Source organism: Saccostrea cucullata, unplaced genomic scaffold (genome assembly GCF_032062105.1).
Source record: "Saccostrea cucullata isolate Sc308-1 unplaced genomic scaffold, CSIRO_AGI_Scuc_v1 ctg4362, whole genome shotgun sequence".
Lineage (NCBI taxonomy): Eukaryota > Metazoa > Mollusca > Bivalvia > Ostreida > Ostreidae > Saccostrea > Saccostrea cuccullata.
Window position 1 is genome coordinate 1 of NW_026931265.1, and position 23,752 is coordinate 23,752.

General features: G+C 32.6%; 2 long non-coding RNA genes across 3 annotated transcripts; both read right to left on the reverse strand.

Annotated features, from left to right (window-relative positions):
- Positions 1–71: 71 nt before the first annotated feature.
- LOC134232032 (uncharacterized) lies at positions 72–18,800 on the reverse strand. Of its 2 annotated transcripts, none has more exons than XR_009984678.1 (4): positions 18,725–18,800; positions 3,587–3,774; positions 1,881–1,990; positions 72–1,121 (listed from the first exon to the last, which is right to left on the reverse strand). It is a non-coding gene; the product is annotated as an uncharacterized LOC134232032 (long non-coding RNA). The 2 variants fall into 2 exon arrangements; XR_009984679.1 differs by lacking the exon at positions 72–1,121 and adding an exon at positions 1,151–1,169.
- LOC134232033 (uncharacterized) lies at positions 16,569–18,538 on the reverse strand. The gene is made up of 3 exons (XR_009984680.1): positions 18,360–18,538; positions 17,236–17,402; positions 16,569–16,610 (listed from the first exon to the last, which is right to left on the reverse strand). It is a non-coding gene; the product is annotated as an uncharacterized LOC134232033 (long non-coding RNA).
- Positions 18,801–23,752: the final 4,952 nt, after the last annotated feature.

Sequence of the window (23,752 nt, forward strand, 5' to 3'; positions counted from 1 at the left end):
AAGCAAGACCAATAGTATGCATCATTAGATGTATCATCCATGCAAGTTTGGTCAACATAGGACTTATAGATACTTGGAAATGAAACCTGCACCAAAAACTTTAACCTGTTCACTCAACCGGAAAATGTAGGTCAGATTCAGCATCCGAAGCAAGCCCGATAGTATGCATCCTTAGATGTATCATCCATGCAAGTTTGGTCAACATAGGGCTTATAGTTACTTGGAAATGAAACCTACACCAAAAACTGCACCAAAAATGTTAACCTGCTCCAAAAACATTAACCTGGTCATTCCTTTGCTGAAATTGCAGCATCTGAAACTTTGAATGGTGCAATGAAACACACTAGAACCATCCTCCATGCATGTCTAATCCATATAGGACATAGAAGTAGTTAAAAAGAAAACTGCTCCAAAAAACTTAACCTGGGACGCCAACGCTGACACCGACATCGACGCCGACGCCGAGGGTATTACATAAGCTCCCCCAACTTCGTTGAGGTGAGCTAAAAATAACAAACCAAAAGGGGAAAAACAACATTTTACGCAAAGTTCTAGAACTCCTTTAGCATCATTTGAGAATTTTCCTCGTATTATAACTAAATTAAACTGCTACTACTACTAGTTTAATGAAACAAAAAAAAAAACTTGGGCACATCACTTTTAAAAAAGAGAGATGCTGATCCCAGAAGAGTAAATTGCTTGTCAAAGATTTGTATTTGTCAATTTTATTTTGTGTTTGTTCTTAATTGCATGACCTCAAAACCAATCCATCCGCAGACACTAAAAACAGAAAGAAATTGGAATGGCCTAATGATAAAACTGCTGCAAAGAATTCAATGTCCTCCATTACTGTGGCTCTAAAACACAGTGTTTATCATATTTCTTAAAGTATATCAATTGAAAGTAGAATGTTAATCAAGATTTTCTCTGTTTTTAACAAGATTATATCCTTGGTGTTTTACACTTCTCTAAGGTCCTATTACAATATTTTAGAAAATCTTTTCCACAATGTCTGTTGATTAAATTCATTTCTCATGATGTCCTTGGGATTTTTTTGTATCTCTTGTCACTTGCATGTAGAATCTTCCACAGTAGATCTAGGATCAGAAATGACTTCTTCCCTAAAATGATATTTTCAGTATATAATTTTCCTTGGTTGGTGGTACGGTCTGTACAAAAAAAAATAAAAAATAAAAATAGCTATAAGAGTTAAAGCATTTTTTTTTCATCTAAAATATAATCTGGCAGGAGAATGATTGTTTACTAGTATATTTGTGATACATAGGTACTTTCTTTATTTGAATGGTCTGTGTACTTGAAAGCTTTGCTACTGTAAAATCACATATTTTCGTGGGGTCAAATTTTCGTGGTTGAAGGAGAAAATGTTGGTTTATGGGGATTTGATTTCGTTGATGATGGACTTTTTAGTAGTTATGCATATGAAAATTTACATTTCGTGGTAGACATGAATTCGTGGGTCTCTTCGTACCACGAAAACTACGAAAATTAAACCCCCACGGAAATAAGTGATTTCACAGTATATAAATTCACATCCAGTAAAATATTTTGTTGATTAGGAATTTAATCTCAGCTAGCTCCTCCATCTCCATTCAGAAGACATATTTGTGAAATGTTATGACTCTGAAATTGGTATAGTTCAATCAATGCAAATAACTTGTGTCTGAACTATACTCTGGCCTATTCTTGAAGAGAACCACCTGTTTGCATTTTAGACTGAAGCTCTACTGGTAATACTCAATATCAAGTCTTTAGAAAATTTTCCATGCATGTAGACTGGCTGGCCATGCCCGGTTTCTGCATATAATTTCAAATTAAGAAACTTATTGCTTAAAATGGGTAATGCAGTGTGTATACAGTACCTGGAGTGACAGTATGGACATCCTGATTGTCTTGACTGTCATCTATCTCCTCCTCACTCTTATTCTCATCACCCACACAAAAACAATGCCATCAGTTTCCTTTAGTGCCTCTGAAAAAATTGCAACTTAATTGTAAAATTACAAACATTTCAACCAGAATAAAACGTGTAAGTATATGATAAACTTTTGAGCAATAATCAACAGCTTTGATCCCAGTAATTTCAAACAAGAGGCCCAGGGGCCACATCGCTCACCTGAGCAAATCGGCTAGGAAAAAGCACAAATCAGATCAGGAAAATTTAACTGAAAGGGGGGGGGGGGGCTTGAATTAATACTACTTGACAATGCCTTCATATAAACACTGCATATGACTTTACTGTTCTTGATAAAAAGATTTTTTAAAAACATTTTCTTCCTATATATAACTTCATAATAATTTGAATTTGATTCCCTTCTTGCCCCAAAGGGCCATGTTTTGAATAAATTTAAATCCTAAATACATGAGGATGCTTACATGTCAATATGACTTAACATAGCTTTTCTGTTCTTGGGATTTCTCTCTTTATTTTTCTATGTAAAACTTTGATCCACCATTGTGGCCCCACCCTACCCTTAGGCGTTATAATGGTTTGAACAAATTTAATTCTACACTACCTGAGGATGTTTCTCAACATAAATATCACTAATCATGGCTTTGAAGTACTTGAGAAGACGATTTTAAAAGATTTCCTTATCTAGTGAGTAGTCCTATGTAAAACTTTGATCAGCCATTTTGGCCCCACCCTACCCCCGGGGGTCATAATCTTAACAAACTTGAATCTACACTACCTGAGGATGATTTCACACGAGTTTCATCTTTCCTGGCCCTGTGGTTCTTGAGAAGATATTTTTTAAATATTTTACCTATATATTCCTATATATAACTTTGATCGGCCATTTTGGCCCCACCCTATCCCGGGGGTCATGATTTGAACAAACTTGAATCGAAACTACCTGAGGATAATTTCTTGAGGGCTTGGAATGCACTTATTGCTTGACATTTCACCATCTGAAGATGCTGACAAAATCCATACAACATGTATTAAATAAATGAATAAAAATGTTATTTAAGGAATAACTGTCTTATTTTTCGATTTCATGATGTGATCAATCAATTGGTTGGCGTGATAATTTGCATAAACGCGGAAGGCATTTATGCATAAAGTTATCATGCAAGTCGATCGATTGTTCATTGTCATGAAATTGAAAATGACAGTTATTCTTTATATTTACATATAATTGATTCCGCCAATAAACGTGCTACAAGCCCTGCTTCTTGTCTCTATATTTGTTCCGCCCTGCACGTGATTTTTTTTTAGCAGCGCCTATCAATGAACCAGTATATTGATGGAGAAATAAAGTGCATTCATTTGACTATTTGTAATTGTCTCTTGAACAAAGACATTGGAAACGAAAATATAATTTGACACAGTAATGAATTTAGATTTATATTATCTGAAATAAATTCAAAATATTTATCAATACGGATAAAGGTTATTTATATACCGGTACAAAGATTAAGTGTGATTACATCCAAACAATATTTACTGCATGCAATACTTTTCCCTTTGGCTTCTCAATAGATGTGATCATGAACCAACAAAAAATTCATTCCCTAGTGAATCTTTATCTATCCTATTTATTTCTTAAATTCCTAAATAATTCACCTGTAACACTTTTAATGATGAGGCTTTTCTTCCTGACATTCTCCTAGCTGTGGAACCTGGAACATATCCATCACTAGTCCTTGCTGAGTTGCATTAACTAATCCTCTAGCAATATTATCCAGCTTTGCTAATATCTGTGTTGTCTCTATGTTCAGGATGGACTCAAGCTTCTGGTTGCCTTGAACATTCTAACAAAAAAAAAAAATCATAAAATAAATTCAGAATGTATTGGAATTTTTTTTAAAAGTAGGAACAAATCTTTAATACATGTTGTAAAAGCATTTTTATACAGAAATTTATCAATATTATTCTCAAAGTAAAAGTTTGTAATACTATTGAGTTCCAATTCCTATACAATAAGCATAGAAATTAAATGATCAGGGGTTAAGGTGCTCTCTGGTTGGACTAGACACCTTTTCCTTGAGCATTTTGGGGTGTACCTCAGAGTGAGTTCACTTCAAATTAAAGTTCCAGGAGATTTTTGGGTTTTCCCTCTTGACCACGTTGACCAACCATAGATTTGCTAACATTTTTTTACCAATCAAATTGGGCGTTTTAAAACACAGTGGCGGATTAAAGGGGGGGCGCACCTGGCACGCGCCACCCTAAAATTGTCAAAGTTAAAGTAAATCACAGTTTCGTCTAAAAAATGTATATATTTCTACTTGGTAGACCTCATTTTTACCCTACAAAATCTCTAGAATCCAGGAGCTTCCGGGGGCTTCGCCCCCTGAGACCCCATCAGGGCTTTGCCCTAGACCCACTGGGGGCCTCAAGGCGGCCCCCAGAACCCTTGCCTATTTTTTGCGCCCCCTCTAACTTCAATTCCTGGATCCGCGCCTGAAACATGTGTCATTGTAAATGTTACCATGCTAGATATCAATGCACTTAACTACTTTCTTAGTAAATAGTTGAGTATCTATTGTTTAATAATATTGTTTAATAATATTTTTTCCACTTTTAAACATTTGATACAGCTGATAAATTACAATCATAATTCTAAGTGTTGGCAACGAGTACTCAGTTAACTGGTTAACTGTCGAACGATGTGAGTATCGGTTAGTAAAACTGCTATTCGGTTACTTGGATAAAATGAATTCTCCATAGTAAAGGCATAGAAATAAATGTTTAATAATTTATAAATGTACCGGTATACTAACTTACACATTTCCCTAATTTTAGATACCATTAGACTTGATCTAGTGCATGGTTGTAGTGGATCAAACTGTTTTGATTAGTTTTCACAGTTTATATAATTGATAGCTTTGATTGCTTGGGGTATATATCTTTTGAAGACCTTAGTTATAATTACCTCATTTGATAAGTTAACGAGATGCCGTCGCAGACATAATAAGCTTGGAGTTTACCAGAAGAACAGCTGATTCAAAATCTGTTAAATCACCTAATCTTAAAATATTCGGAAACCAGCGATTTACTGGAAACTCCACATACTGACTATTAATTATGGAGTATGTAAATAATCATTCTCCTTGATTGCGACATATTTCGGGGGCCGAAAAGGAAAGTGTAAAATGGTCTGTGACAATGACATATTTATATGTCTTCTCCGTGTGTCGACTTCCTTATTTTCTTTATTTTAAAACAGTAAATCTTTGATGATATCGTATGTGTGTATTGTAAATATAATGTCCATATACAGTATATTTGCGGATTACTATACCGATAAGTATAGAAAAAGATAAATAATAGATATTGATGCTTTTACCAAAATTTATCCGAGTAACCAGGTACTCGATCGGAAGATGAAGCGAGTAACCGCTTAATAAAAATCATCCCATTTGCCAACACTAATCATAATGTGTTATTACACTATGCTTTAAATCACGAGTGTATACATTTGTTGGAGACAAGAACAAACGTGTCAAACATTTGGAAATTCAATAACATTTAATAACAACGAATAAATTGGCTGACTTTTGAATCGCCTTCGGCCTCAGTAAACTAACATACTACATGTACATGGTCTATTGTCTCATACAATTTGGGTTTGTTTCTACTTCTATTTCAATGCACTCGATCCATAATTTGAAAATAATCTATTTCATGTACGTATTTGTAAATTAAGATTAAATCTATTTTCAAAAAGTTAAAATTACAAGAATATGAACCCACCAAAAATTTTGTATGATCACAAGTATTGTTTTTGTGGTTTAATATATTAAGGGTGTGATATTGACGGCTGATACGGCTATTGTGACGTCAGCCATATTGCATATGCAAAATACCTGTATTTATTACTAAGTGTGTAATAAAAATATAATATTTGACTTTTGAGCAAGTTAGCGTATAGATTTGATTTAGTGCATTTCATAAAGTTCTTAATTATGAACATACAGTAAAACTCGTTTAGTACGAACACGGATATTGCGAATTCACGGATATAACGAAGTCATCTTGGATCCCATGCTATAGAAATTCAATGAATTTCATATATGGATATAACGAATTACGGATATAACGAAGTAATTTCATACGTTCCAGCGACTTCGTTATAACTGAGTTTTGCTGTATGTGCAAGACATTTAGCATACTGTACTTGACTTAGCGGAAGTTTCTTTCCCCCCAAAGTGCTACAAAGAATGCACACCAAATGTAATGTTAATATTAGTATAAAATTTTGTGATTTCTAAAATGTTGGATATCATACAATCAAAATACCTGAGAAGTAGGACCATTACATGATTAGTTTGGACTTTCAGTAAGGTGTGGCATTCTCGATGTTACCTATAATTTGCTTCTGAAATTTACACTGCTTCCCTTCACTGTTGAAATATACATATGATAGAAATGCGGCCAAATGTCAACTGGTGTAGTAAATTGCCAATCAAAAGTTCTCACACGGCACAGAGGTGAGGCATAAGTTGTCTCATCTTTGTCAACAACAATTTTAAGTTCCTGATGTTATTAATTTCTTAACCAATAAGAATCTACTAGTATTCGCCATTACGTAGCGCCGAGAATGCCATGCTACTGAAAGTCCAAACTATAGGAGAAAATCATCCTATTAATTCGTAATATGTTGACGATGCAACCATTAGGATGAGCTCAGATACTGATTTACTTTTTTAATAAGATTGGGCTTGTCAAATGTCATGTGACATTAGGTGTGTCTAGACTCTGATATCATGTGATGTTGTATGTACTTAATGTACTAGGTTGCATTATAGATATACCCAACAGTGTAACACTCAGTTTTAATTAGAGGTGTAACAATACAGCGATACATCGATTGTATCAGGTCTGGACGATTTCTAAATAAGGAAGTCAAGAACGATAACCGTGAATTGCTATTAATACACAGAATAAATAAGGCACTAATCCTTCTGACCAATCAGATAACAGCATTTAGACAAACCCATGAGAGAATAAATAAAACACGTGGTTTTTAAGTTTTATGCTCAAAAGATTCTTTTAGAACAAACTTTTTGTAAACTTTATGCGCATTTGGGAATAATATAATATTTATGACAATTCTACCGTGAACAAACACGACTTGAAAGCTTGGAATACGTCTTTTATGTGGGATAAAAAAAATCTGTCTCTAGGAGTTAGCAATCCCAAAATTTTACTTACGTTAAAAAATTTATATTTTATATTTATATTTATTTATATTTACTTAATTTATATTTACTTACGTTAAAAAATTTATATAAATATAAATATTTATATAAATTTTCAGTTTTTAGAGCCTGACATAAAAATCTTATCGAAAAGATAACAGTCTTTATTATTTTTGAGTGTTTATTACAGAATACTAGTAGTCCATGCAGTTTCTGATATGCGAGGTAAGATATTGGGATAGAACGCATTCATGCATAATTACAGGATTCTGTTTTCTCCACGTTAAACGCCTTTCCTTGTGCCCATTTAAAGTCTGCATAGCTCAGTATTCGGCGCTCATGAAACCCGTGATAATGCAAAACTATATGTGTAAACTCCATACGATAAACACTTGTGTGAGTTGATCTATACACATGGAATTTAAGCATTATCGATGAAAATCGGACGGCTAAGCAAAATTATATTTACCATCATATATTATATTCTGGTAAATGTTATAATTGAACTTGATAAAAACTTGCTGGTGCAATCTATACCTGTGTAAACGATTACATTCTATCGCGCATAATTTTTTTTCTTTACCGAGATAAAAATGCCAAGGTTGTTCACGGTAAAAATGTGGGGAATACCTTATTCTTCAAAAGTTTTCATCTTACTTCTACAGATTTTTTGTTAAAAAAATCTTTTTGAGGAAAAAAACAAAAGCACGTGTTATCTTTTTGTTCTTTTAAAATATGTTTTGGGGTGTGTAAAAATGCTGTTGTCTGATTGGACAGGAAAATAATTATGTGTACTTGATGTACATTTATAGCAACTTTCGGTTATCGTTCTTGACTTCCATATTTAGAAATCGTCCAGATCGCAAAGCCTCACGATACGTATATCGTATTGTCATGTATGTATCGTGATACAGTACAAGTTAATTTTCATTGCCTTATTAAAAAATTCTACATGCAAACTGAGAACTTTTAAAGCTACAAAATGATTGAAAACAAGGTAGCATAAAAAAATACAATGTTAAGACTATAAGTTGGCCTATAAATAACTTTGGTTAGGTAAGATATTTTTCATATTTTCTATAACTGGGGGTTAGTGAGCAAGAATATAAGCATATCAGTTAATTTAACTGTTAATGATACCTAGTGTATCACAATACGTGTTGTATCACATGACCATATCATGTTATGTATCGTATCGTTAGGAAGCTTGTGATACTCAAGCCTAATTTTAATGTTGATTTTAAGCAATCAGGTGACATTCAAACTTTCCAGATCACCACACTGTGGTTTTCTGAATCCATACCACTACTCTCTGAAACTGAAGACTTGGTACATGCAGAAACATGACGTTATTGTTCTTGCATATCAAAAACTTCCTTGTACAGTGGCTGGAACGTTATTGTTGACAACTTACACGAACGATCACGTTACACGCACGATTCCGCACGATTAACGCACGATTAAACCTGATACACGAAAGATCCTTCACCTTCACGATTCTACACGTTACACGATCTTACACGATTGCTAACGCAAACGCACGATTCTTCACGCAAAATAGTTCAAATTATTTAGGAATCGATATTTCCAAAACGAAATACGGCTTTATATTGATATTAGATTCAAAGAATTATCAATAAATATATTATATCATCGACTTTGAAAAAAAAACAAAAACAGAAATGGGTATTTCTGGTACTAAATACATGTAAGATTTTTTTTTATTATTTTAGATAATAAATAATTATTTAGATAATTCTCCGACATAAGAAAACGGATTTTTTTGTTCTATCAGAAGATAGTTGTAGGTGGACCGTAAAATTTGATTGAATTGGATTTCATAATATGTAGAATGGGTGATACGATTGGGGAAAATATGGCAGCATTGCTTGGATTGACTTAACTTAAAAGTTATGTCTATATGTTTTATTACTTCAAAATCTTTATGAATCTCTAAAACATGAAAAACGACATTGCAAATTATTGTTTTACTTTAAAAAGTAATTAAAAGTAAGCTACAGAGATAAACACTGTTAAACAAAACCCCGAAAATCATGTGCATGTCGTGCATGTACATTCGCCGACTAAACATTTATGTAAGCTTTGAAAAATATTTATTTATTTGTAAAAATATTTCTTTTTGATTATTGGAAAATTAAAAAACAATATCTTACCACAATTAGCAGCAAACAAGAATGATCTTCAGAAAGATATAGTAAAACATCTTAGTACGGTTTATCACAATAAGTCACGCTATTTTACGAAAACATAATATTGTACGACTTACTATATTGCTTGTTTACAAGCGATAGTTAGTTCGTTCCGCATTCAATTATGTAAACTGTCCTCGATTTGCTCTGGTTCGCTCAAAGATTTAGGGAGAATATGGGATCTGTAGGATGTAAATATATGAATTTGATGCTGAAAAGGCAAGAGTCTGAGGTACCTTTCTTTTCCCTATATCACAACGATACCAACTGAGCTGATATGGAACGTAGAGAAAATGACAGCATGATCAGCGATTTCAAAAATTCACACTCGTGATCAGACAGTGACATAAACATGATATATTCCCGTCTGTCAGTCCTGTTTATCTCCTTTCCATTCATTAATTCATTCATTCATTTATAAGTTTCTTGTAATCATAATTGAGCTAAAACGGACTAGAAGTATCTGTTTTCATTGTTTTTACAACAGTCAAGAAAGTAGTTCTGGTTGAATAATTCATCGATGTGTAAACTTTTTCTTGAATTTGTTCTCGTCCAATCAAAACACAAGGAATCAATAAATAAAATTAAGATTGGAATTATATTGAATAATGTAGCAATTTTAAGCACAACGTCATAAAAAATCGCGACGTCAAGCTTGACGTCGCGAATATTGATCCGGTAAACAGAGCACAAAAAAAAATTATACGGATTTTAAGAAAAGGGAAATTCACGTATATCTGCTTTCAAATGACCAGTATCATGATAATTCAATAAAATAACTATTAGACATTTTCCCTTTCAGCTTATTACGTCTAATATTGGTGAAAATTAGACTCCCCATCCCCTTTGAAATTGCAGATCTGTGATCTAAGTTTGTTTAAAAAGTCGTAGGTATGAAGATAATTTAGAAGTCAAGGACTACTAACTTCCCCAACCCCCAACCCCGAAATATGTTTTTTGCGCTTTGTATTTATCCCTTTTCTTTAGTAAATTCAGCAAGGCTATCAAATCAACAATAATTTCTTTTGAAAGAGGCAGCGAATAACTAAAATAAATCTTACATTGATTTTATATTATGCTTATACGTATAAGGATAGAAAAAAAGCGTACTTAAAAGGAATTTCTAGAGGGGTAAATGGGACGATGATTGAAACATTAATTTTTTTTTGGCGCTTATTATATAATAATCAACAGGCAGATTTTATTTTGTTCTTAGACATATAACATTAATTTTACTGAATGAACATTGAAAGCAACGCAGCGAGTAAAATATGTACATGTGACTAACAAACGCATGCCGTTACTTACACAGTATCGACCCCCCCCCCCCCTTTTCTGTTTTTCTGGGGGGTTTCCTATTTTGGATTTTTAATTTGTATTGCATGTTATTTAAAATGTTACCCTTTTATCTCTTTACGCTGTTTTTCGTTTTCGACTGATACATAAAAAGACGCGGCTGCAATTTGTTTCTATTCTCGACGTCTGCCTCCCTTAATCTTCACTTGCATGATCACTATCTAAAGTGTAGAGAATCATGGAATATGAAGACATTGATAAATTTGAAACACACTCTTCTTCCTTTTCAGATTTTCATTTGTATAATTCTTTATGTGCCTCCGATTAGTAAATATTTCGATTAAATCAACATACACATATAGGGTAGATTTAAAATTTAAATAATGGAAAAATTTACTCACCCCCGGCATATGGAAAGGAGGGAGGGGGTCATATCCTACGTGCCTGTGGTTATTTACGATCGAGGTCAATGCCGCTCAAAAAATGTATGTAATTTAGTTTATGTTTCATTAGTATTACCCCGGAGGTGTCTTAGCAGTTTTTAATTTGTGATCAACCTGAAGATAGATTTGTCCGAGATTAGCACACACCGTTTCATAATTGAGTTGGACTTTCCATCGGTGAGCAGAGTTTTGACGCTGTTTACGGAGATAAATGATAACAAAGACATGCATGCCATATATGGTTGTGTAGATAAATTATCGTAGAAGAGTTTATAAGTGCATTTCCACTGAAAGTGTACACTAAAATGAGTGCGTTTCTAGGAGTGAAACGGTTCACCGCTGTATCGGTTCACTGCGGTATTTTTTCTCGGTTCGATACACGGTACAAAATCTCTACTTTCGGTTCAGTTCGTTTTTCGGTCGGGATCGTCATTCAGTCGAGTTTGGCATAAGGTATAAACGTGCTTCTCTGTATAATTAGTTTAAAAACGTAAATTTTTGTGGACTAAAAGTTTGTAAAATAGTTTTTAACCGTCAAATCAATTAAATTGATTTCTTCTATCCATTTTGCACATAAATTATTTGACTAGATTAAGTTAAAGGAAGCAAGAAACAATGGTTGAATTTGTTTCCTTCTATCAAAATGTATCGTATTAAAAATAACCAAACTGAGACTCAATTTTATGATATGTATCGAACCGTGAAGGAGGCGTATCGCTTCACCCCTATGCGTTTCTGAGGAGGGGGTATCGAGTGTAATTCGGAGTTAGATAACCTGTTTTATAATTATACACATTTAATACATGTATTTAATATTTATAAATCATACATGATACAAGGGTTAAAATTTATTTCAGAAACAAGTACATGTGCTAGCAGAATAGACCCGAGAAGATGCGATTGATAACACATAATGAAACGCTTTCTAACACTTTCAGTGATGGTCATTCGAATCAAAATATTAAGCCTTCATTATTTTTTATAACTTCAGCATGTTCTATGAATACTGTTACACAAAACTACAAATTTCAACAAAAGTTATAGCTAGATAACGTACTGAATTTTTCCCTTTCTCACCGTGACGTCATAATCAGATGTGCACAAGAAAGTCGCCCAAATCATATAAATTGCGTACCCAGTTTTAATGACGTCAGCAAACCCGCGACCTACGTTAAACCGGGGCAAAATTGTTTGCAAGTGTGAAAGGGCAAAAATTAAATGGGGGGAAAATAACCCTGCAGACAGTAAGAAAGAAATCCTAGTGAAATATCTTGCTAAACATATGCTTAACCAGCCTAATAAATCTGAGAGAGGAGCTTATCCTCATACATATATGTTACATTTTTAACAATTACTTTTCTCTTTAGAGCGGACTTTTCTCATAAAATTCTCATTGAACATCATTACTTTTTAAAGTATTTATTTAACTTTCCTTATTTGATAATCTAGCTATATTTGTACTATTTAGAGTTCAATTCTTGGCAATTCACTGTACTTTCGGCATAATGGTTGTTTGAATCATAATTATCGATTGTCACTAGTGTAAACATTGTTATACCCCAGAAATCTAAATTGTGAAATTTAGAGCCTTCTCTACTCCCTTGCAAAAGAGCGGTAGTAAGAATTTATATCTGTGAGGTACTCGCGATACTACATGTAGGTGTTGTTCTATGAGGTCAATATTGGTATTCCGAATTTACAAATTTATTACAAGTCTTACAGAAAACTGCTATAATGTTCGTACGATGTACATAATTTACCCCCAACCAAAATATAGTCTAACACAAATATAAACTATAAAAGCAATATAAACAGATGGACGAATTGAAAAAGATGATTCTAGTATGTGAAGAGTGTAGCTTTAGAGAATTAAGCCAGTCGTCTTCCTCCCCGATCTGATGGTCGCATAAAAGTGGGTGTTTCCAAATATAAGCTAGATAATTTACATCGGGATCGAAATGAAATAATTTAAGAATTCATAAATAAACTTAATATACCACAATACATTAAACAAGGCAAATGATTCTTATTATAGCCTATGACTTTTCTGATAGAAAGGATACAAAAATTGAATACATTGCACCCTGCTTTAAAAAAGATCATATCATATGATATACATTACAATTATAATGAATTCTTAAAAATTCAATTTCAAAGCTGTTTGTATATAAACAAACACACTAACAGTGAAATGAGAATAGACCCTTTCAAGGTTATTGGCCGCCATCTTGGATTGGGGGCATCACGCGACATCGTAGCTAACGTAAACAATGGGAGCTGATGCAGATGCACCGCATCAATTTTCGTCTAGCGATCGCTTCACAGTCATTGTCATTTAGAACTGAACGTATACGTATTGTAAGCAATATATTTCATTCTAAAAAAGAACATTTTCTTTAATAATTTGTGTTTATTTACCTTAAATGAACTGCAATACTACAACGTGCACCATGTAAAACGTGCGGAGATTGAGTGCTTATGTTACGTTTCTATCTATCCTCTTCCTACATTTTAAGCAGAAATATTTGTGGAAATCAAAACAAAAGAAGGTTTAAGAATAAAAACACTCATTTACATTTTATCTTTTACTTAGATGTTTTTTTTTTTAATTAATTTCTTTTATCTATACCACTGACGCAGGCGGATCCAACTGAGAATATATTAAGAAGTACTGAATGAATAATTTTTTAAGCCCATAAAAACATCTGTTTTTAGGTACTTTTAATTAATTAAATTTAAAATAAATAAAAATAAATAAAAATAATTAAAAATATTAACCATGTGCAATATTATACAATGATTTAAAAATATGTGGCATGTGTATATAATGTCAAAATTGGAACTTCAAAGTAAATAATTATATAAATTTATTCAAACAGTTATTCTTAAAAAATGATTTTAATCATATAAAAAAAATTGTCCGTGTCATATGTGCACTGTGTGTGTAAATTTCTGCTTAGCTGTTAAAATTATTAAATAAGGTTTACAATGCTTTTTACAATTTTTGGGACTTTTAAAGCTATACAAGACTTAGACTGTGTATTGACATTAATAGTACTTCAAAAGTTATAGCTTCTGACTAGTGATGCAAAGTCTCTGATTCAATACATTTACCTGGTTAATTATCTTATGCTTTAAATTTAATCATTGACATTTATTAAAACACCAAAAAATGTTAGTTTTCAAGAATCAAGATTGTACAAGAATCCAAATACACGTACACATGTATTGAAGACCTTTTCTTTGTTTAGGACATCATTTTGTTGATATGATATTTCATCCATCACTTGTGTATATTATTGTAACAATACCATGCGACTTCCCCTTTTCTATTTCATGCTAATCTAACAAGAAGTCTGCGAGCCGATGCTCACCAGTTAAACCTCTGCTCTGATGTGAATGTACAATACATGTATTACATTAATAAACTCGAGTACAGTTACAGGCAGATGCACTGATCAATAGGAAGTTGACATCCAATTCATAGAAAAATGAAATCCCACCAAATGGCATGCCTCAGCAAAGATGTGCTAAACTTTCAAGCATCTGTGATGAGTAGTTGCTGAGAAAACTGCAACCAAAAAATTTGTTTTGGACAGACAGACGGACTGACGCACACGCCTGACACAGGCAAAACAGTATTCCCCCTCTCCTTCAGAGGGGTATAAAAATAGAATTTATACATCCTATGTTTATTTTCATTACTTATATATATACACTGTATATGAAATCTCTGTGATTGTCCAGCTGCGGAAATATATACCGGTAATTCAATTGAGGAAAGGTCACAGAAGAACTGTAGACAAAATATCTGGCTTATATTCCTCATGAAAAAATTTAAGCAGGTACTCTTTCTTAAGCATATTCATCTTGAATATACAGTCAAACTATCCTTGTGATCAGTCCGACAATAAGTGAAAAATTTGCTTTCAGCAGAAAACAAGGAATTCCTATATTTCCTTTTTGCATGATCATTGTACAACAATCCCCTACTCTCCTCCTCCTGTAAAAAAAACTGTATGAAAAAAAAATTACAAATTTAGGGAAATTAGATTCTTTGATTCACTCGTCAATGGATCACTGTATAATGTTTAGCAATTTAGCAAGCAGACATGAAATAAAAACATGTGTGGATTTGGGTATTACCATTTACCCCTCAATATATTAAATCCCATGGATACAATATATACACATCACACAATACAATAAGCTTTTCTATACAGATGTCGTGTCCCCCTGATTATTAATATGAACATTGTTTTTGCTCCTCAAAACGTTACTTTTCAGTTGATCCCCCCTTCCTCCATCACCCTGAAATTTCTTCAACAGACCTGGCAGCTAGATCTAGAGCTCAATTTTAAAATGTGGGTAAATCACATTCATATTTAGCACATGACATCCCAAGGATCAAGCGCTAAAGAGAGTCAAGTATTCTCAATTGAAAACAATTTTACATATATGTACAAATTTATTATTTATCATGATTATTACATGTATTTTTTACAAGCTGAAATAAAAATACAAGTTTTAATATCATGTCAAATTTTTTTTCTTTCCTTTTAAATAGCTCTTATTGTAACAACTTTGAAAAAAAACATTCATTTGATTTTTCTGAGTATACATGCAAATATATGCAAAGTAATTATATATATTAAAGTAAGTATTATAGGTATTTACATTGTATATCAAATAATTGTAATATATAACATCAAATTAGTAAAATTAAAATATTCTTGGCAAATGTAAATCCTTGATATTTAGTTGAAGCTAATCAGTATTTTGGTGTAAATAAGTGTACTTTGTCTTTCAACTAAAATATGTACATAGGCGGTAATTTAAAGTTCATAAAAAAAAAACTTCCTAGCAAATTCAAAAGGACAATACAAAATGATCCTTTCTCTTTCACTTTCTTTCACAAAATAGACTGTTTGTGATTTCTCTACATTTAATCAAGATGAGATAAAATCCATGCGTCGATATCATGACTTTTGATTATTGTTATCCCATAAACAGTCCAACAGCTACATGTAGGGCTGCCGCAGTCTGGATTTGAATTGAGGATTCTTCAAAATCTGCAATGAGGAGATTATACATTTCACAGGAGTAGGACCATTATTCTCCAGAGTTTAGCATCTATGATTTTATCAGAAAGAAATCTGTTGAAAAAGAAATAGCACAGAGACTATCATTTATGATAATTAAGTATAACTTTGTAAAATGATTATGCATTTTGAATCTACAGGTGGTTTCAAATCATTGCAAATAGCCTTTAATAATTGATTTATTAAACAGTTAAAAAAAAATACATTTCACACATTTCTCGACCTCTTTCTCAAGAAGAGTCATTTAATCATTCAACATAACTGCATTTCAAAGCAAAAGTTGCAAAAATGCAGAACAACTTGATCTCCTTTAAATTTGAAATATGAAGAGTTAAAACTTACTTGAGGCATATACTGTTTATATTGCCATGCAGTATTGAAAGAGCACTCTTCTGAAAAAATAGATATTTTGTAGGTACATGTAATCATGTATAATTATAAAAAAAATAATAATTTCCTAATGAAATATCTTTGGTAATTGATAAAATTCATATATTGTAAATATCCATTTCTTAAAACTAAATATTTAAAAAATAACAATTTGCTTTGCAATAATGAGGAAGATCTTAGCATATAAGGAATTATTCATGCTTGTAATTTGGTGGTATTATGTCTCAATGCTACTACAGTAAAACTCGTTTAGTACGAACATTGATATTGCGAATTTACGGATATAGCGAAGTCATCTTTGATCCCCAGCTATATAAATTTAATGATTTTCTTATATGGTTATAACGAATTACGGATATAGCGAAGTAATTTCACAGGTCCCAGTGACTTCGTTATAACCGAGTTTTGCTGTATATTTTTTTGTAATTTTTGATCCAATTTCATTGGCTGTTTATAACTATGAAGCAAAAAGTTCATCATTTTTATTTTCAAACCTTTAAATTCCTTTTTTTAAAATTAAAATGCATGTATTTACACAGGGATTTACTTTAATTTCAAAACTAATTTGTTTGTTTAAAATTCAAATAACAAAGTTTGAAAGCACAATCACATGTACCTGCTACTTACTTCCTGTACTTACTTCAGCCTGTCTTTCTGTGAGGAACATAGGCCATCGACGTTCTCCAACAAACTCGATTTGGAGCTGCTTTAGCTGCATCCTGTCATGTCATATCCTGTGTCTTTAACTCTGACTCCTAATCAAACCTCCAGATGTTTCTGGGACATCCTCTCTTCTACAATAATATTAAATTGTGTAAAATTGCATAATTATTCTTCATATGCATGCACCATGGATATTTTTTCTGGTATAACTATACATGAATCAATATTAAAATCCTTTTGGTTTCTTTTTAATATTTCTTTTTTTTCTTTATTTATTTTATTTCTCCTTGTTTATAATTGACTAAACATGAATTTGAGGATAGTCATACCTTATTTTATGCATGTAAAATATTTGCTATATTTATGTTCAGTGTATTTTAAAATATATGTAAATCTCACTCAATTTTAAAGTTTTGTGCAAATAGCTAGCAATATTCTTAATCATAATAGAAGCATTCAAAATTGCAGTGATGAAAAAAATATTTTCACGGGGAAAAATACTTTTTTCAAGGTGTCTTTATATCTTTCATATATTTTTTCTTGAAGTTGACCCCCTTGTACATGTATATACTTGCAAGAGTTTCTGTATAAACAATGTCAATACTGAACTGTGAATGACTAGTGACTAGGAAAGTACAGTAAAGGTGTAATGAATTAATGACACTTATTTTATATATATAGTATACAAAATATAGTTTATTTATATGAAATTAATTATATTAATTAAAAATAATGTTCAACCTTGGATATTGATCATTAGAGCTCATCTTATACCGATGTATTCTATTTTTCCGATATCTCACCCCCTTTGGCCGATTTCAAAGCTCTATAAAAAATTTAAATTTTGTCTCAGGCCTTCGGAAAAAAGTTGCCTAGCATCCAAATCATCTCCACATAAGACCACAAAAATTACAGTACTGAAATATGCCGCATATAGCCAGGGCAATGCAAAACATGACCGACCTCCAAAGTACAGGAAGCGTTTCCTTCGGCCACGTGGTTTTGACAACCTTGAGTAAATATGCAACTTACGTCATTAAAGTGGAAATCAAAGATAAAATACTTGTTTATGGTAAAAAAAACATTACCTTGGGGTCTCTTCTGCACACCTAGGTACACTTGTTACGACGCAGGTAAATTATACGCGGCGATTATATTCGCTGCATCGTCAGCTGCGGAGCTCGATTCGGCCATTGTTATTATGACGTCAGCCCCCAATGTTTGCCCCCAGTCCAAGATGGCGGCCAATAACCTTGATAGGGTCTATTAAACCGAGGGAATTCGGAAAGGCTTATCCATGATCTGTCTAACAGGTATAAAGCGGTCGACATGAAACTACTTTAAAGTAGTGTGTCTTTGTACAGACTTCAAGTCTCCAGAACATAATTACACAATCGTTTCAAGGAATCAAACAAGGACGTGGTTTTTTTTTTCAGTCCAAACCATGCCTTACCTGCTTCCTCAGTTCCTGAGTAAGCTGTTTACACCGGAAGTGTATAATGCCCTTATAGTACAATGTCCTGACTGATTATAATAAATAGTTTTTTGTCAGTTTTGGTGCATACACAATATCATTTTTATTGGAAATGATAAATATTGTTATCTTCTATGAGAATCGTGGCAAAATGCGAAATAAAATATTTAAAATTTTTATTGGACATAATAAAAACGACAGGGGTATAATGTCCTGCTTTAGGATATAATGACCTGATTAAAAAAAATCTAATAAACACAAGTTTGCATGATTTTTATATTCTAGTTTAATTCTATATCTTTTAACATGTTTAAGGATAATAATTATATGAAGAAAAAAAATTCATTAATAAAATTTGTTCAAGACATACGTTTTTATCTATATTTTCTTTCTGAGCATTTTTATTCCAATGCCCATAACACATACAGGCCCTTAGAGAGATCAAATGTGATTTTTTTTTAAAGAATGCTGTAAAATGATAATAATTAAGAAAAAATGTGGAAAATATAATTGTCACTTAATGAATTGTACTGTCATATAAGTAATGTGGTAGCTTTTTAAATTAAAAGATGCTTCAGCCCAAGTTTCTTTAATATAAACAACATGAAAACAATATATACTTGATTTTCAATTATTTGCTCTTTAGCAGTAGATAATAAGTGCATTTTGAGTAGGCTATTATTGTATTAGTAATGTCTATATATTATAGGACAAGTAAAATATATGTTGAATTGATAACTACACTGTATGTTCTCTCTCAAGTGAAAGGGGGGGGGGTACAATCCGATCTCACTTTTAGCTTTAAAAAATGAAAAGAAAACAACACCAGAAGTAGGTTGCTGAGCTCAAGAAGAAGGGGGTGGGTTGTTGAGGTGTTTGGTACAACCCGATTTTAGGTTTGGCTTTAAAAACAATAAGTTGCAGATCTCAAGAAGAAGGGGGGGGGGGATTGGTACAATCCGATCTCACTATTGGCTAAAAAAAAAACTCACACATACAAACTACATTTCCATTTTCTCCAATTAAAGTGGACTGGATTTAGTTCAGTTAAAACTTAGTAAAGGTCATTTCATGTTGACATGATATACAAAACACATTCGATTAATATACCTTGCATTTGATGAATTTTAAATCATTGTGAAATGAATATCATAAATTGTGTACCATTTCAAGAAAGAAAATCACATAAATAACTGTCTTTTCATTTCAACTGAGTACCCGATAGGCCTATATCGTTACTGCCCCCTCCCCCCTTCAATAATTAATACTTTGATGCAAGTTTCCTCGCACCATATTTTATCCAAGAAGTAGATAACATACCGTTTTCCAGCATAAAAATCATCCTTATCAAAAGAATCTAGGATTCTGTGCCCAGGCTTTCCTCTGTGTCTTCTTTTCCACATGTTTATTGTATCCCGCTTCAAACAATTGGACTTCCGCTTTTTTTACACACGCGCATGCGTAATCTAGAAGTGTGTAACGTCAGAGATGTGTAAGTGAAGATGGCAATTTCAATCAACACGATATCTGTGTAATCATGTGTCCGATAAAACCCCGTAACTGGGACACGTTATTTTTTTGATATTTTTAGGATTTAGACATGTCAATTTTTCGTTTTCAACGATAAAAAAGATTGGGGACTTAAATCAAGTCCCCAATGTTTTTTATGTCCCCATTTTACGACTTGCGTATCTATAGCAGGTCCCCATTATGGGGGAGCCACACACGCACACACACACACACACACACACACCCTCACACACACACACTTCTTTTCATTTGTTAACCAATGTACACGTGCTGAAGATGCATATCAAGAGCTTTTAATGAACCTATGGTCAATCTTTGTTAATTAAATATGTTTTATTGGTTAGAAATTAAATAAGACTATCAAAAATATGCCAATCACAGTTAAATTAACCGCTTTATAATTAAGTACAGTGTATTCATATAACTAAAATCAGAGTCAGAAAAACGATACATATTGATGTATTTATGTCCGGAAAAAGCCCTAATGTTGATTTCATTGTTTTAGTTAAAAATATTATTTTACAGCGCGTTTCCCATGTTGATTAAATATATATATTTGAATCAATTCTATGATATTTTTTGTTCAACGCAATCCTTTTAAATATTAATCATATTTTGTTTTATTACATATTGTTTTATTACATTTTGCGTTGTCTTCAGTGCAAAAATAAAATAACGCAAAATGTAACAACGAAAAAGCACGTTATTACATTTTGCGTTGATCTCGACGCAAAATGTAATAACGCGAAATGTAATGATCTAAAAGAAAGTGTTATTACATTTTGCGTTATTACATTTTGCGTTGATCGCGACGCAAAATGTAATAACGCAAAATGTAATAATCCATGTTTATTACATTTCGCGGTGTTATTACATTTCGCGTTGTAACACAGCCCTAATAATGCAATCGTGTCTAAATTGAAATCAGGATTAAATGTGTGTTTCGCAAAGTTAACCGCTAGTTAAAGAATCAGGGGCATTAAGACCCTAAATATGCCCCAACCATAATGGACAAAGTATTATAAATATTAAAAGAACTAGAAACGATCTCGTTGCGAGCAACGAGAGGTCTTCCGTCCGATTCTGTAATAAAAAATGAAAAATCTTGCTGAGAAAGTCATAAAAAAATATCGGTCACACGGGGGATCGAACCCGGGTCGCCCGCGTGAAAATCCAACGCGCTAACCATTACGCCATCGGGAACGCCGCTTCAAATTTTTAAATTCGAATATCTCGAGATTGGCTCTCTCAATTCTAAAACAAATTACACATTTAGAATTCAGTAAAGAGTCTCTATTAACCCTATAAAAATCACAGAAAAATAATGAAAAACAAAAAAGTTGAAAATTTTGATTTTTTTTAATTTTCTTCTGGTAGCGACCGGAAGTACTGACGACACATGAGAAGGACCCTCCGCATATCTAGAAGTCATGCCCAATGTTCTCCAACAAGTCTCCAGTTAATATCTCTAGTAGTTCTTTAGATCTCGAACTGACAAAATTTCAATTTAAAATCAGGAAAATGGCCATAACTTGGCACTTAAAGCGAGTTGTTCCAAAATTCTTCCAAAATTATCAATGGCATATAAGAGCGCATTATCCCTGAAAGTTTGATGAAAAACCGATAAATAGTTCTCGAGATATCGCGTGCACAAAATTTGTCTAAAAAATAAGAATAATAATAATAATAATAACTAGAAACTCTTGTTGCTACAGCAACAAAGAAGGTCTTCCGTTCTCCTCTATTTATCTGCATGAATGAGCTTTTATCTATGTTAAAAAAAGGCATATAATATTTTAAATGATTTCAGGAAAACAAACGGCCGGTGGTATAACTTACCGAGATTCTTTACTTTACTTTAGACAATTATAGTATTAATAACATGTACAAAAATCATTTTCAATTTTTTTTTCACTTTCTGTGACGACCGGAAGTGACGGTGGACGCATTTTACGCTTTATTTGTTGCCCAATCTTCATGGTTTATTATTCATATAAGTTTAGTGTCTTGATCTGTTACAGTTTAAAAGATCTCGTTATATTATCTTCTCATTTTGAGGACAAGAAATCACGTGACGGGAAGTAAATTTTTGAAGATATTTGAGGTTACTCTAGACATTTCAGTCTGAATAACATATCCTAAAATCATTTCAAATCCTCTTTTTATAAAAAATATTTATGGGATAGTATGATACTAAATTTATGCAGTTTTTCTCGTATAACCGGAAGCTGTCGTTTTTGTTTCCAGTGGGACTGACATATTTCAAAATTACAAATTAGATGCTATAATGTATTTCTAAAAAAGATTCCATAAGAGAAGTTGAAATTTTTTATTTATTTGTTACTTCCTGTAACAACCGGAAGTGATGGCGGACAATGTTAACCAAAATGGATTTGCCTACTCATCAAGATCTATCACTCCAATAAGTTGTGTGTCTTAATCTCTTACCATTTACGAGATCTAGCTATGATAACTTTTCATTTTGAGGACAAGAAATCATGCAACCGGAAGTGAATTTTACAAAGATATTTGAAGTTACTGTAGACAGTTGCAGTCTGAATAACATATCCAAAAATTATTACAAATACTTTATAAATAGAAAATATTTATGAGAAAGAAAAATACTCAAAATATGTAGTTTTTCTCTTATAACCGGAAGTTGACGTTTTTTGTTTCCGGTAGTACTGAAATATTTCAAAACTACAAATAAGATGCTATAATGTGATGCAAAAACAGTTTCATAAAAGAAAAGTTAAAAATTTCGATTTTTTGGATCACTTCCTGTGACGACCGGAAGTGACGGCTGACGATTTTTATTTAAACTGATTTTGCCTACTCATCAAGATATATCACTCCTATAAGTTTTGTGTCTTAATATCCTACTGTTTACGAGATGTAGCTTTGATAACTTCTCATTTTGAGGACAGGAAATCACGCGACCGGAAGTGAATTTTACAAAGATATTTGACGTTACTGTAGACATTTGCAGTCTAAATAACATATCAAAAAATCATTACAAATACTTTTTCTATAAAATATATTTATGGGAAAGAAAAATACTCCAAATATGTAGATTTTCTCTTATAACCGGAAGTTGTCGTTTTTGTTTCCGGTGGGACTGATATATTTCGAAACTACAAATTAGATGCAATAATGTTATGCATAAAAAGTTTCAATAGAGAAAAGTTGAAATTTTCGATTCCTTTAATCACTTCCTGTGACGACCGGAAGTGACGGCGGACGATCTTAACACAAATGGGCACGCCTACTTATCAAGATCTATTAGTCATATAAGTTTAGTATCTTAATCTCTTACCGTTTCTGAGATATGAATCAGACAAAATTATTTTGAAAAAAGCGGAAATCGGACATATCTGACGACCGGAAGTGCATTTTGAAAAACTGAAAACTGCATTTGATAGATATTTTTAAACTCTATCATCTCTGAAAATTTCATGAGAATCCGTCCAGTCATCT